The following is a 14045-nucleotide window of genomic DNA, read 5'->3' as shown; positions in this document are numbered from 1 at the left end:
CCAAAAGTGAAATGGTTTGCTCTTTATCATACTAACCTATCTCGCAAGGTTCCGTTAAGTTTTGTGTGGTTGAAGTTTTCAAGTTTTGGGTGAGATGTCGATATGAGGAGAATAAGGGGTGACAAGACCCTAAGCTTGGGGATTCCCAAGGCACCCCAAGGTAATATTCAAGGAAGATCCAAGCAACTAAGCTTGGGGATGCCCCGGAAGGCATCCCCTCTTTCGTCTCCAACATTATCGGTAACCTCACTTGGAGCTATGTTTTCATTCGTCACATGATATGTATTTTGCTTGGAGAGTCAATTTATTTATTATGATTTGCTTGATGTTATTTAGAATAATGTTTTTCATCTTTTATTTCAATGAAAATTTCAAGTATAGCCTTTGCCATGCCTATTTTGAAAGTCTACTTGTTGCTGTTTGAAAACAGAAAGTTTATCGATGTTGCAAAAATTCCCTAGAAATGTCAGAATGTGATAAAATATTAAAACTTTTTGCAAATTAAGCTCTGATAAATTCTATAAAGTTTGGTGGACTTTCATAATCTTTGGATTTTAAGAAGTATTGATACTCCTGCATTCTTTACACACTGTACTGTTTTGGCAGATTGCTGTTATGTTCGCATTGTTTGCATGTGTTTCCTTGTATAATGATTCTATTTGAGGATAAGAGTATTAAATATGCAGAGGCATTTAGTATGCAATGTTGAATAATAATTTTTGTGGTTTTCTACAGTAGAGAATGATAAGGTTTTTGCATTGGTTTATACTAACTTATCTCACGAGGTCTTGTTGAGTTTTGTGTGGATGAAGTTTTTGAGATTTAGGGAAACCGTGATATGATAGGAATTAAGGAGACACAAAAGCTCAAGATTGGGGATGACTAAGGCATCCCAAGTTAATATTCCAAGAAGTCTCAAGCATCTAAGCTTAGGGATGCCTCGGCAGGCATCCCACCTTTCTTCTTCAACAATTATCGGTTAGTATCAGTTGAGCCTAAGTTTTTGCTTCTTCACATGAGTTGTGCTATTCTCGGAATGTCATTTTGTTTTGTTTTTCTTGCTGTTTTAATAAAATACCTAGATTTGAAAGTTTTAAATAAAGGAGAGTCCTCAAATAGCTACCCATTTACATAACTACTTGCTTGATCTTCACTTATATCTTTTTGGAGTAGCTTGTCATTTACTCTTGTGCTTCACTTATATCCTATGAGTAAATTGTTGAATGAATCAAATATCATGAAGTTGAACTTACATGTTCATATCATGCCTAGTAGTGGCTTCACATGGGTTTAAAAAGTGAAAGCTTTTGAAGGTTGACAATCACAATATTGGCCATACAAGCAATTCATGAATAATTAGTATAAGGAAGAGAACTTTCACGTGCAAATACACTATCTTGGAAATCTTTTGTGATTGTGAGCCCCCATCAAAATATTATATGCCAAAATTGTTGACGTTGGACAAGGAAGACAACGTAATCATTTATGTTTGTTCATATTCACATAGAAGTTATATTGTCATAGATCCTTCAACATGTGGTGCTTGCCCCCTATCTTTGCTAGCCAAAAATTCCGCACCAAGTAGAGATACTACTTGTGCATCCAAAAACCATTAAACCCAAATCTTGTTTCAAGAGTCCACCATACCTACCTAAGGATTGAGCAAGATCCTTCAAGTAAGTTGTCATCAGTGCAATAAGGCAATAAAAATTACTTCTAAAAGTGTTAGACCGTTTAGTGTAAGAGAAAATTGAGCGTTGTACGGACTTGCGATGACAAAGAATAAAAATGACAGACTGCATAATAAAGGTTGCTATCGTAAGGGGCAATATAACATGACGTTCTTTTGCACTAAGGGGTTGAGCATACAAACAAATAAGCGCATGGAAACCTCTGCTTCCCTTTGCGAAGGGCCTATCTTTACCTTTATGTATTTACTTTTATGTAAAGAGTCAAAGTTTTTCTCTCTATTCATTTTTGTTTTTCTCTTTTGGCAAGCATCATGTGGTGAGGAAAGATCTAGGTACATATGTCCAGTTGAATATGGGTAGCATGAGTTATTATTGTTGACATCGCCCTTGAGATGAATACGTTGGGAGGCGAAACTATAAGCCCCTATCTTTCTATGCGTCCGGTTGAAACGTTTTGCTCATGTGTATGCGGTGTGTTAGCAATCATAGAATACTATATGATGGTTGAGTATGTGGAGCTCTTACTTAGACTCTGTTGAATAAGTTGAATTGCAACTGCTTGGTGACTGAGAACCTATGTTGTTGAGTTTCAAGAGAATCCATGTTTGGACCTTAACATGTGAATTGGTTGCTACTATAACATGAGAAGTTTTATAAGAAAGAATTGCTGTTGTGATTCTAGGAAAAGTGATTGAAATGTCATTGATCAAACTTGTGCACTTTGCTAGCATTCACACTTCATAAATTATTTCTTTTATCATTTACCTACTCAAGGACGAGTAGGAATTAAGCTTGGGGATGCTGATACGTCTCCAACATATCTATAATTTATGAAGTATTCATGCCATGTTTACAATAATTTTATATGGTTTTGGTATGATTTGCATGGAACTAACCCAAACAGACGTTTTTTTCAGCAGAACTACAGTGGTGTTGTTTTTTGTGCAGAAATGAAAGTTCTCCAAACACCGCGAAACTTTTTGACGACTTTTATGGACCAGAAGAGAACCATTGGGCCAGAGCAGCACCTGGGGGGGGGGGTGCCCCGAGGGGGCACAACCCACCAAGGCATGCCTGGGGCCCCAAGCGCGCCCTCGTGGGTTATGCCCAGCTCGTTGGCCTCCCGTACCCCTTCTTTGCCCTATAAATTCCCAAATATTCCGAAAACCCTCAGGGAGACCCTAGATCAGAAGTTCCACCACCGCAAGCCTCTGTAGCCACTGAAAACCAATCGGGAGCCTATTCCAGCACCCTGCCGGAGTGGGAGATGATCACCGGTTGCCATCTTTATTATCCTAGCGGCCACCACGATGATGAGGGAGTAGTCCACCCTCAGGGCTGAGGGTTTGTACCAGTAGCTATGTGTTTAATCTCTCTCTCGCGTGCGATCTCTAGATGTCACGATCTTGATATATCATGGGCTTTGTTAACATAGATGGATCATATGATGTTTCTCCCCTCTCTACACTTGTTTTGATGAATTGAGTCTTTACCCTTTGAAGTTTTGTCTTGTCGGATTAAATGTTCAGATCTAAGAACACATGATATATGTCTTGCATATGAATACCCTGGTGACAATGGGGTATTATTTTGATTCACTTGATATATGTTATGGCACTCAACTTGTGGATTCCCGAGGTGACTATGGGGTAATCTATGCATTAGGGTTAATGCACGTTTTTATTATCTTTTCTCCGATAGAAACTTTGGGGGTCTCCTTGTAGTTTTTTGTGTGGATTGAGTATTATGAATCTGAAATTGTTTGATACATATCGTATAAATAACTCATGGGTTCTTGCGGTGACATTGGGGTATCTAGGTGACATTAGAGTTGGTTGATATGCATCACATGGTGTTATTTCAGTACGAACTCTTGATTAGATCGATCGGAAAGAGTAGCTTGATGTTATTTTAGTGCGAACTCTAGGATAGATTGATCGAAAAGAATAGCTTTGAGGTGGTTTCGTACCCTACAAACAATTTCTATCTTTTGTTCTCCGCTAATAGGAAGTCGGGAGTGATTCTTTATTGCACTTTGAGGGATAATCATATGATTCAACTATGTTAGCATTGTTGTATGCACCCTAGGCCTCATTTTCCATTATTGCAATACCGTTTGTGCTCCGTTTTATCATTTACTTTCCACACTAACTTTTATCACCATCTCTTCGCCGAACTAGTGCACCTATACAATTTGCTATTGTATTGGGTGTGTTGGGGACACAAGAGATTTCTTGTATTTGATTGCAGGGTTGCTTGAGAGAGACTATCTTCATCCTACGCCTCCCATAGATTGATAAACCTTAGGTCATCCACTTGAGGGAAAATTGCTACTGTCCTACAAAACTCTGCGCTTGGAGGCCCAACACATGTCTACAAGAATAAAGTTTTGTAGTAGACATAAACGTCAGGGCCACTGGGGACGACCAAGCTCTCTGTGCGGGGAGACAAAGAGCATGGCGCTCGGTGTAGCTGACGTTCTGGGGTCTTCGGGTGGTAGTGATGTGGGCGACGGCGGCAACCCACGACGCGTCAAGAATGGTGGCGACCGTTTCGATGAGTCGTGTTTGCCGGTGACTCCGTGCCCTTCCACCCGTGCCTCCGACAGCATCACCATCCGTGTCCTCTGGGTCCTCCTTCTGCACTGGGGAATGTCGCCATCCTGATCCTGGGGAGGCGCCGGACTCCAGTCGTGCCCGCTCTCTGCCTCTTCGACCTCGGCCTGTATGAGATGGACAAGAGGTAGAACTTATCTGTTTGGCTTGCCAGAATCGCAGTGTCGGGCAATCTTCTCATCCCTTTGTCGAAGCCAAGTCCATGGTGAGAACCTGTAACTTCATGTAAATAAGAATGAATGCAGGATGCAATCCTATCTATATACATATGCATATGCTCATGAAATGCTTATGTAGTAATCTAAAATGCTCATGCATGCATGCAATCTAGTTTGGGGCCCCTCTACAACGCTTCATTATTCTTGCACGGGGTCATCGCCCCGGCTTTATACAAGGGGTTACATGCAACTGATGCAAGGCTTGTACAAATGGGTGGCTGCCGGGAAGGGCTCAGCAGCCTCGCGCCTTACGGGTAGAACTTGCGGAGATACTCAATATTCCATGAGTTTTGCAACAAAGTGCCATCTCTGGTCTCCAGACGGACTGCGCCAGGTCTGGTGACTCGTACTACCCGGTAAGGGCCTTCCCCCTTTGGTGACAGCTTGTGTGTACCCTTGGCGGACTGAACGCGCCTAAGGACAAGGTCACCTTCCTCAAAACTCCAGGCGTGGACCCTGCGGCTATGATAGCGGATGCAGGGCCTGCTGGCAGCGTGCAGCATGCATAGCAGCCCGGAGATGGTTCTCCTCGAGTAGCACAGCGTCGTCACGCCAGTGCTGATATTGTACGATCTCGTCATAAGCAAGCGCTCGAGGTGACCCGTAAATGAGTTCCATGGGGATAATTGCTTCTGCCCCATAGACCAGGGAGAAGGGAGTCTACCCGGTAGCTCGGTTTGGTGTCATTCTGAGGGACCAGAGAACTACCGACAGCTCCTCGATCCACCGCCTACCGTGCTTCTGCAGCATATCAAAGGTTCTTGTCTTGAGTCCGCATAGCACTTCAGCGTTCGCCCTCTCGGCTTGTCCCTTGCTTCGGGGGTGTGCCATAGAGGCGAATGAGATCTTGCATCCGAGGGCATGAACATATTGCATGAAGGCGCGGCTCATGAACTGGGTGCCATTTTCTATGATGATCCTTGCCGGATCTCCAAAACGACACACCAGATCTTTCAAGAACTTGATAGCTGACTGAGCAGTCACCTTTCTCACGGCAGTCACTTCCGGCCACTTTGTAAACTTGTCGATGGCAATGAATAAGAATTCAAAGCCCCCGATTGCTCGGGGGATGGGGCCTAGGATATCGAGCCCCCAGACCGAAAATGGCCATGATAGAGGGATTGTCTGAAGCTCTTGGGCAGGTAGGTGGCTTTTCTTGGAATGGAACTGGTAGGCTCCACACTTAGTGACTAGCTCGACCGCATCTTGGAGGGCTGTGGGCCAATAGAATCCTTGCCGGAATGCTTTCCCAACTAATACCCTTGATTCAATGTGGGAGCCACACATTCCTTTGTGTATCTCAGCCAGCAGTTCCTTTCCTTCTTCCCGACAGACACACTTCAATTTCACACCATTGGGCCTCCTTCTGTACAGAGTGTCACCAACAAACTGATACATACTGGCCCTCCAGGCTACTCTTTCAGCTTCGTCTTGATTGCCGGGAACCTCTCCGGTTTGGAGGAAGTGGACAATGTGCATTCCCAAGTGGGATCCTGTGGCTCGGCAACGAGGACCAACGACACCTCCTCTGCTGCAGGAGCACTGGCCTCGTGCGCGGGGTCCGTGGACCCGGCAGGAGGGGGTGGTCCGGCAGGCTGTGAGGAGTTGTTTCCGGTAGGGTCTCTGCCGGGAGCGGATGGCTCTACCGGGAGAGGCTTTCCGGTGTCCAACTTTCTCCTCTTCCGGGCCATTGTTGCTGGGGATACGGAGGGTTGATTAAGACAGAGAACAAAAGTCCCTGGTTCCATAGGAAGCTTCTACGCAGCACACTTTGACAGATGATCAGCTATGCCGTTTTCAGCACAGGGTACGTGCTCTGTTTGCAATCCATGAAAGTGCTCCTCCAATCTTCTCACTTCCTTGATGTATGCCTCCATTAATGGACTTTGATAGCCCTTATTAACTTGCCTCACCACCAACTGTGAGTCTCCTTGAATGATCGGCTTCTTAATTCCCAATTCCGCGGCAATCCTGAGCCTGACAAGGAGCCCTTCATACTCTGATGTATTGTTGGTGGATTCTTCCCGAGCAAAATGCATCTGGACGACGTACTTCAAGTGCTCCCCAGTGGGGGCAACAAGAAGCACGCCATCCCCCCGCACCTTGCAGGGAAAAAGCACCATCAAAATAAATAATCCATTCTTGGGGTGATTCCTTGTCGGGGACAACTGTCTCTGTCACTTCAGGGGTTGGCGTCCATTCAGCAATAAACTCTGCCAATGCCCTGCCCTGGATAGTTGATGTGCTCTCAAACCTCAAGCCAAAGCTGGATAACTCCAAAGCTCGCTCCACTATTCTGCCGGTAGCCTCTGGTTTTCGGAGAATACGTTGCAATGGGAAACGAGTAACAACCGTGATCTCATGGGCTCGGAAGTAGTGGTGCAGTTTCCTTGAGGCCATGATGAGGCCAAAGATCAACTTTTGCATGCCAGAGTACCTTGATATAGCCCCCCTGTAACAAGGAGCTGACAAAGTACACTGGGCGCTGCACCACTTTCTTCCTCGCCGCGTCCTTAGGGTTGTCATCGTTGCCGTGCTTGCTGCTGTTCTGATCCTTTTCTGGCCCTGCTGGTCTCTGCTTGTTGGGGAACGTAGTAATTTCAAAAAATTTCCTACGCACACGCAAGATCATGGTGATGGCATAGCAACGAGAGGGGAGAGTGTATGTCCACGTACCCTCGTAGACCGTAAGCGGAAGCGTTAGCACAACGCAGTTGATGTAGTCGTACGTCTTCACGATCCGACCGATCTAAGCACCGAACGTACGGGGCCTCCGAGTTCAGCACACGTTCAGCTCGATGACGATCTCCGGCCTCCGATCCAGCGAAGCTCCGGAGATGAGTTCCGTCAGCACGACGACATGGTGACGATGATGATGTTCTACCGGCGCAGGGCTTTGCCTAAACTCCGCGAAGATATGACCGAGGTGGAATATGGTGGAGGGGGGCACCGCACACGGCTAAGGAACAATCCGTAGATCAACTTGTGTGTCTATAGGGTGCCCCCTGCCCCCGTATATAAAGGAGCAAGGGGGGAGGCCGGCCGGCCCTTGGGGCGCGCCAAGGAGGGGGGAGTCCTCCTCCTAGTGGGAGTAGGACTCCCCTTTCCTAGTCCAACTAGGAAGGAGGAAGGGGGAAGGAAAGAGGGGGAGAGGGAGAGGGAAAGAGGGGCCGCGCCCCCCTCCCCTAGTCCAATTCGGACTCCCCTTGGGAGGGGCGCGCCACCTCCTGGGCTGCTGCCCTCTCTCTCCCCTCAGGCCCACTAAGGCCCAATACTTCCCCGGGGGGTTCTGGTAACCCCTCCGGCACTCCGGTTTTCTCCGAAATCACCCGGAACACTTCCGATGTCCGAATATAGTCGTCCAATATATCAATCTTTATGTCTCGACCATTTCGAGACTCCTCGTCATGTCCGTGATCACATCTGGGACTCCGAACAAACTTCGGTACATCAAAACTTATAAACTCATAATAAAACTGTCATCATAACGTTAAGCGTGCGGACCCTACGGGTTCGAGAACTATGTAGACATGACCTAGAACCATTCTCGGTCAATAACCAATAGCGGGACCTGGATGCCCATATTGGTTCCTACATATTCTACGAAGATCTTTATTGGTCATACCGCATAACAACATACATTGTTCCCTTTGTCATCGATATGTTACTTGCCCGAGATTTGATCGTCGGTATCCAATACCTAGTTCAATCTCGTTACCGGCAAGTCTCTTTACTCGTTCCGTAATACATCATCTTATAACTAACTCATTAGTTACAATGTTTGCAAGGCTTAGGTGATGAGTATTACCGAGAGGGCCCAGAGATACCTCTCCGACAATCGGAGTGACAAAACCTAATCTTGAATTATGCCAACCCAACATGTACCTTCGGAAACACCTGTAGAGCACCTTTATAATCACCCAGTTACGTTGTGACGTTTGGTAACACACAAAGTGTTCTTCCGGTAAACGGGAGTTGCACAATCTCATAGTTGCAGGAACTTTGTATAAGTCATGAAGAAAGCAATAGAAATATACTAAACGATCAAGTGCTAGGCTAACGGAATGGGTCGTGTCAATCACATCATTCTCCTAATGATGTGATCCCATTAATCAAATGACAACACATGTCTATGGTTAGGAAACATAACCATCTTTGATTAATGAGCTAGTCAAGTAGAGGCATACTAGTGACTATCTGTTTGTCTATGTATTCACACATGTATCATGTTTCCGGTTAATACAATTCTAGCATGAATAATAAACATTTATCATGATATGAGGAAATAAATAATAACTTTATTATTGCCTCTAGGGCATATTTCCTTCAGTCTCCCACTTGCACTAGAGTCAATAATCTAGATTACATAGTAATGATTCTAACACCCATGGAGTCTTGGTGCTGATCATGTTTTGCTCGTGAGAGAGGCTTAGTCAACGGGTCTGCAACATTCAGATCCATATGTATCTTGCAAATCTCTATGTCTCCCACTTGGACTTGGTCCCGAATGGAATTGAAGCGTCTCTTGATGTGCTTGGTCCTCTTGTGAAATCTGGATTCCTTTGCCAAGGCAATTGCACCAGTATTGTCACAGAAGATCTTCATTGGTCCCGATGCACTAGGTATGACACCTAGATCAGAAATGAACTCCTTCATCCAGACTCCTTCATTTGCTGCTTCCGAAGCAGCTATGTACTCCGCTTCACATGTAGATCCCGCCACGACGCTTTGTTTAGAACTGCACCAACTTACAGCTCCACCGTTTAATAACAACACGTATCCATTTTGCGATTTAGAATCGTCCGGATCAGTGTCAAAGCTTGCATCGACGTAACCATTTACGACTAGCTCTTTGTGACCTCCATATACGAGAAACATATCCTTAGTCCTTTTCATGTATTTCAGGATGTTCTTGACTGCTGTCCAGTGATCCACTCCTGGATTACTTTGGTACCTTCCTGCCAAGCTTATTGCTAAGCATACGTCAGGTCTGGTACACAACATTGCATACATGATAGAGCCTATGGCTGAAGCATAGGGAACATTTTTCATTTTCTCTCTATCTTCTGCTGTGGTCGGGCATTGAGTTTGACTCAACTTCACACCTTGTAGCACAGGCAAGAATCCTTTATTTGCCTGATCCATTTTGAACTTTTTCAAAATTTTGTCAAGGTATGTGCTTTGTGAAAGTCCTATTAAGCGTCTTGATCTATCTCTATAGATCTTGATGCCCAATATGTAAGCAGCTTCACCGAGGTCTTTCATTGAAAAACTTTTATTCAAGTATCCCTTTATGCTATCCAGAAATTCTATATCATTTCCAATTAATAATATGTCATCTACATATAAAATTAGAAATGCTACAGAGCTCCCACTCACTTTCTTGTAAATACAGGCTTCTCCAAAAGTCTGTATAAAACCATATGCTTTGATCACACTATCAAAGCGTTTATTCCAACTCCGAGATGCTTGCACCAGTCCATAAATGGAACGCTGGAGCTTGCACACTTTGTTAGCACCTTTTGGATCAACAAAACCTTCCGGCTGCATCATATACAACTCTTCTTCTAGAAATACATTCAAGAATGCAGTCTTGACATCCATTTGCCAAATTTCATAATCATGAAATGCAGCAATAGCTAACATGATTCGGACAGACTTAAGCATCGCTACGGGTGAGAAAGTCTCATCGTAGTCAACCCCTTGAACTTGTCGAAAACCTTTTGCAACAAGTTGAGCTTTATAGACAGTTACATTACCATCAGCGTCAGTCTTCTTCTTAAAAATCCATTTATTCTCAATGGCTTGCCGATCATTGGGCAAGTCAACCAAAGTCCACACTTTGTTTTCATACATGGATCCCATCTCAGATTTCATGGCCTCTAGCCATTTTGCGGAATCTGGGCTCATCATCGCTTCCTCATAGTTCGTAGGTTCATCATGGTCAAGTAACATGACTTCCAGAATAGGATTACCGTACCACTCTGGTACGGATCTTACTCTGGTAGACCTACGAGGTTCAGTAGAAACTTGATCTGAAGTTTCATGATCATTATCATTAGCTTCCTCACTAATTGGTGTAGTTGTCACAGGAACCGGTTCTCATGATGAACTACTTTCCAATAAGGGAGTAGATACAGTTATCTCATCAAGTTCTACTTTCCTCCCACTCACTTCTTTCGAGAGAAACTCCTTCTCTAGAAACGATCCATTCTTAGCAACGAATGTCTTGCCTTCGGATCTGTGATAGAAGGTGTACCCAACAGTCTCTTTTGGGTTTCCTACGAAGACACATTTCTCCGATTTAGGTTCGAGCTTATCTGGTTGAAGTTTCTTCACATAAGCATCGCAGCCCCAAACTTTAAGAAACGACAACTTTGGTTTCTTGCCAAACCATAGTTCATAAGGCGTCGTCTCAACGGATTTTGATGGTGCCCTATTTAACGTGAATGCGACCGTCTCTAAAGCATAACCCCAAAACGATAGCGGTAAATCGGTAAGAGATATCATAGATCGCGCCATATCAAGTAAAGTACGATTACGACGTTCGGACACACCATTTCTTTGTGGTGTTCCAGGTGGCGTGAGTTGCAAAACTATTCTGCATTGTTTCAAATGTAAACCAAACTCGTAACTCAAATATTCTCCTCCACGATCAGATCGTAGAAACTTTATTTTCTTGTTACGATGATTTTCCACTTCACTCTGAAATTCTTTGAACTTTTCAAATGTTTCAGACTTGTGCTTCATTAAGTAGATATACCCATATCTGCTCAAATCATCTGTGAAGGTGAGAAAATAACGATATCCGCCACGAGCCTCAACATTCATCGGACCACATACATCTGTATGTATGATTTCCAACAAATCTGTTGCTCTCTCCATAGTACCGGAGAACGGTGTTTTAGTCATCTTGCCCATGAGGCATGGTTCGCAAGTACCAAGTGATTCATAATCAAGTGATTCCAAAAGTCCATCAGTATGGAGTTTCTTCATGCGCTTTACACCGATATGACCTAAACGGCAGTGCCACAAATAAGTTGCACTATCATTATCAACTCTGCATCTTTTGGCTTCAACATTATGAATATTTTATCACTACTATCGAGATTCAATAAAAATAGACCACTCTTCAAGGGTGCATGACCATAAAAGATATTACTCATATAAATAGAACAACCATTATTCTTTGATTTAAATGAATAATCGTCTCGCATCAAACAAGATCCAGATATAATGTTCATGCTCAACACTGGCACCAAATAACAATTATTCAGGTCTAAAACTAATCCCGAAGGTAGATGTAGAGGTAGCGTGCCGACCGCGATCACATCGACTTTGGAACCGTTTCCCACGCGCATCATCACCTCGTCCTTGGCCAGTGCTCGCTTATTCCGTAGTCCCTGTTCCGAGTTGCAAATATTAGCAACAGAACCAGTATCAAATACCCAGGTGCTACTACGAGCTCTAGTTAGGTACACATCAATAACATGTATATCACATATACCTTTGTTCACTTTGCCATCCTTCTTATTTGCCAAATACTTGGGGCAGTTCTGCTTCCAGTGACCAGTCTGCTTGGAGTAGAAGCACTCAGTTTCAGGCTTAGGTCCAGACTTGGGTTTCTTCTCTTGAGTAGCAACTTGCTTGCTGTTCTTCTTGAAGTTCCCCTTCTTCTTCCCTTTGCCCTTTTTCTTGAAACTGGTGGTCTTATTGACCATCAACACTTGATGCTCCTTCTTGATTTCTACCTCCGCAGCTTTTAGCATTGCGAAGAGCTCGGGAATAGTCTTGTTCATCCCTTGCATATTATAGTTCATCACAAAGCTCTTGTAGCTTGGTGGCAGTGATTGGAGAATTCTGTCAATGACGCTATCATCCGGAAGATTAACTCCCAGTTGAATCAAGTGATTATTATACCCAGACATTTTGAGTATATGCTCACAGACAGAACTATTCTCCTCCATCTTGCAGCTGTAGAACTTATTGGAGACTTCATATCTCTCAATCCGGGCATTTGCTTGAAATATTAACTTCAACTCCTGGAACATCTCATATGCTCCATGACGTTCAAACGTCGTTGAAGACCCAGTTCTAAGCCGTAAAGCATGGCACACTGAACTATAGAGTAGTCATCAGCTTTGCTCTGCCAGACATTCTTAACGTCGTCAGTTGCATCAGCAGCAGGCCTGGCACCCAGCGGTGCTTCCAGGACGTAACTTTTCTGTGCAGCAATGAGGATAATCCTCAGGTTACGGACCCAGTCCGTGTAATTGCTACCATCATCTTTCAACTTTTCTTTCTCAAGGAACGCATTAAAATTCAACGGAACAACAGCACGAGCCATCTATCTACAAACAAACATAGACAATCAAAATACTATCAGGTACTTAGTTCATGATAAATTTAAGTTCAATTAATCATATTACTCAAGAACTCCCACTTAGACAGACATCTCTCTAGTCATCTAAGTGATTACGTGATCCAAATCAACTAAACCATAACCGATCATCACGTGAGATGGAGTAGTTTTCAATGGTGAACATCACTATGTTGATCATATCTACTATATGATTCACGCTCGACCTTTCGGTCTCCGTGTTCCGAGGCCATATCTGCATATGCTAGGCTCATCAAGTTTAACCTGAGTATTCCGCGTGTGTAAAAACTGGCTTGCACCCGTTGTAGATGGACGTAGAGCTTATCACACTCGATCATCACGTGGTGTCTGGGCACGACGAACTTTGGCAACGGTGCATACTCAGGGAGAACACTTCTTGATAATTTTAGTGAGAGATCATCTTAAAATGCTACCGTCAAACAAAGCAAGATAAGATGCATAAAGGATAAACATCACATGCAATCAATATAAGTGATATGATATGGCCATCATCATCTTGTGCTTTTGATCTCCATATCCGAAGCACCGTCGTGATCACCATCGTCACCGGCGCGACACCTTGATCTCCATCGTAGCATCATTGTCGTTTACGCCATCTATTGCTTCTACGACTATCGCTACCGCTTAGTGATAAAGTAAAGCAATTACAGGGCGTTTACATTTCATACAATAAAGTGACAACCATATGGCTCCTGCAAGTTTCCGATAACTTCGGTTACAAAACATGATCATCTCATACAATAAAATATAGCATCACGTCTTGACCATATCGCATCACAACATGCCCTGCAAAAACAAGTTAGACGTCCTCTACTTTGTTGTTGCAAGTTTTACGTGGCTGCTACGGGCTTAGCAAGAACCGTTCTTACCTACGCATCAAAAAAACCACAACGATAGTTCGTCAAGTTGGTGCTGTTTTAACCTTCGCAAGGACCGGGCGTAGCAACACTCGATTCAGCTAAAATGAGAGAGACAGACACCCGCCAGCCACCTTTAAGCACGAGTGCTCGTAACGGTGAAACCAGTCTCGCGTAAGCGTACACGTAATGTCGGTCCGGGCCGCTTCATCTCACAATACCGCTGAACCAAAGTATGACATGCTGGTAAGCAGTATGACTTG

The sequence above is a fragment of the Triticum dicoccoides genome, chromosome 5B, assembly GCF_002162155.2.
Source record: "Triticum dicoccoides isolate Atlit2015 ecotype Zavitan chromosome 5B, WEW_v2.0, whole genome shotgun sequence".
Classification (NCBI taxonomy): Eukaryota; Viridiplantae; Streptophyta; class Magnoliopsida; order Poales; family Poaceae; genus Triticum; species Triticum dicoccoides.
This window is presented reverse-complemented; position numbering follows the sequence as displayed.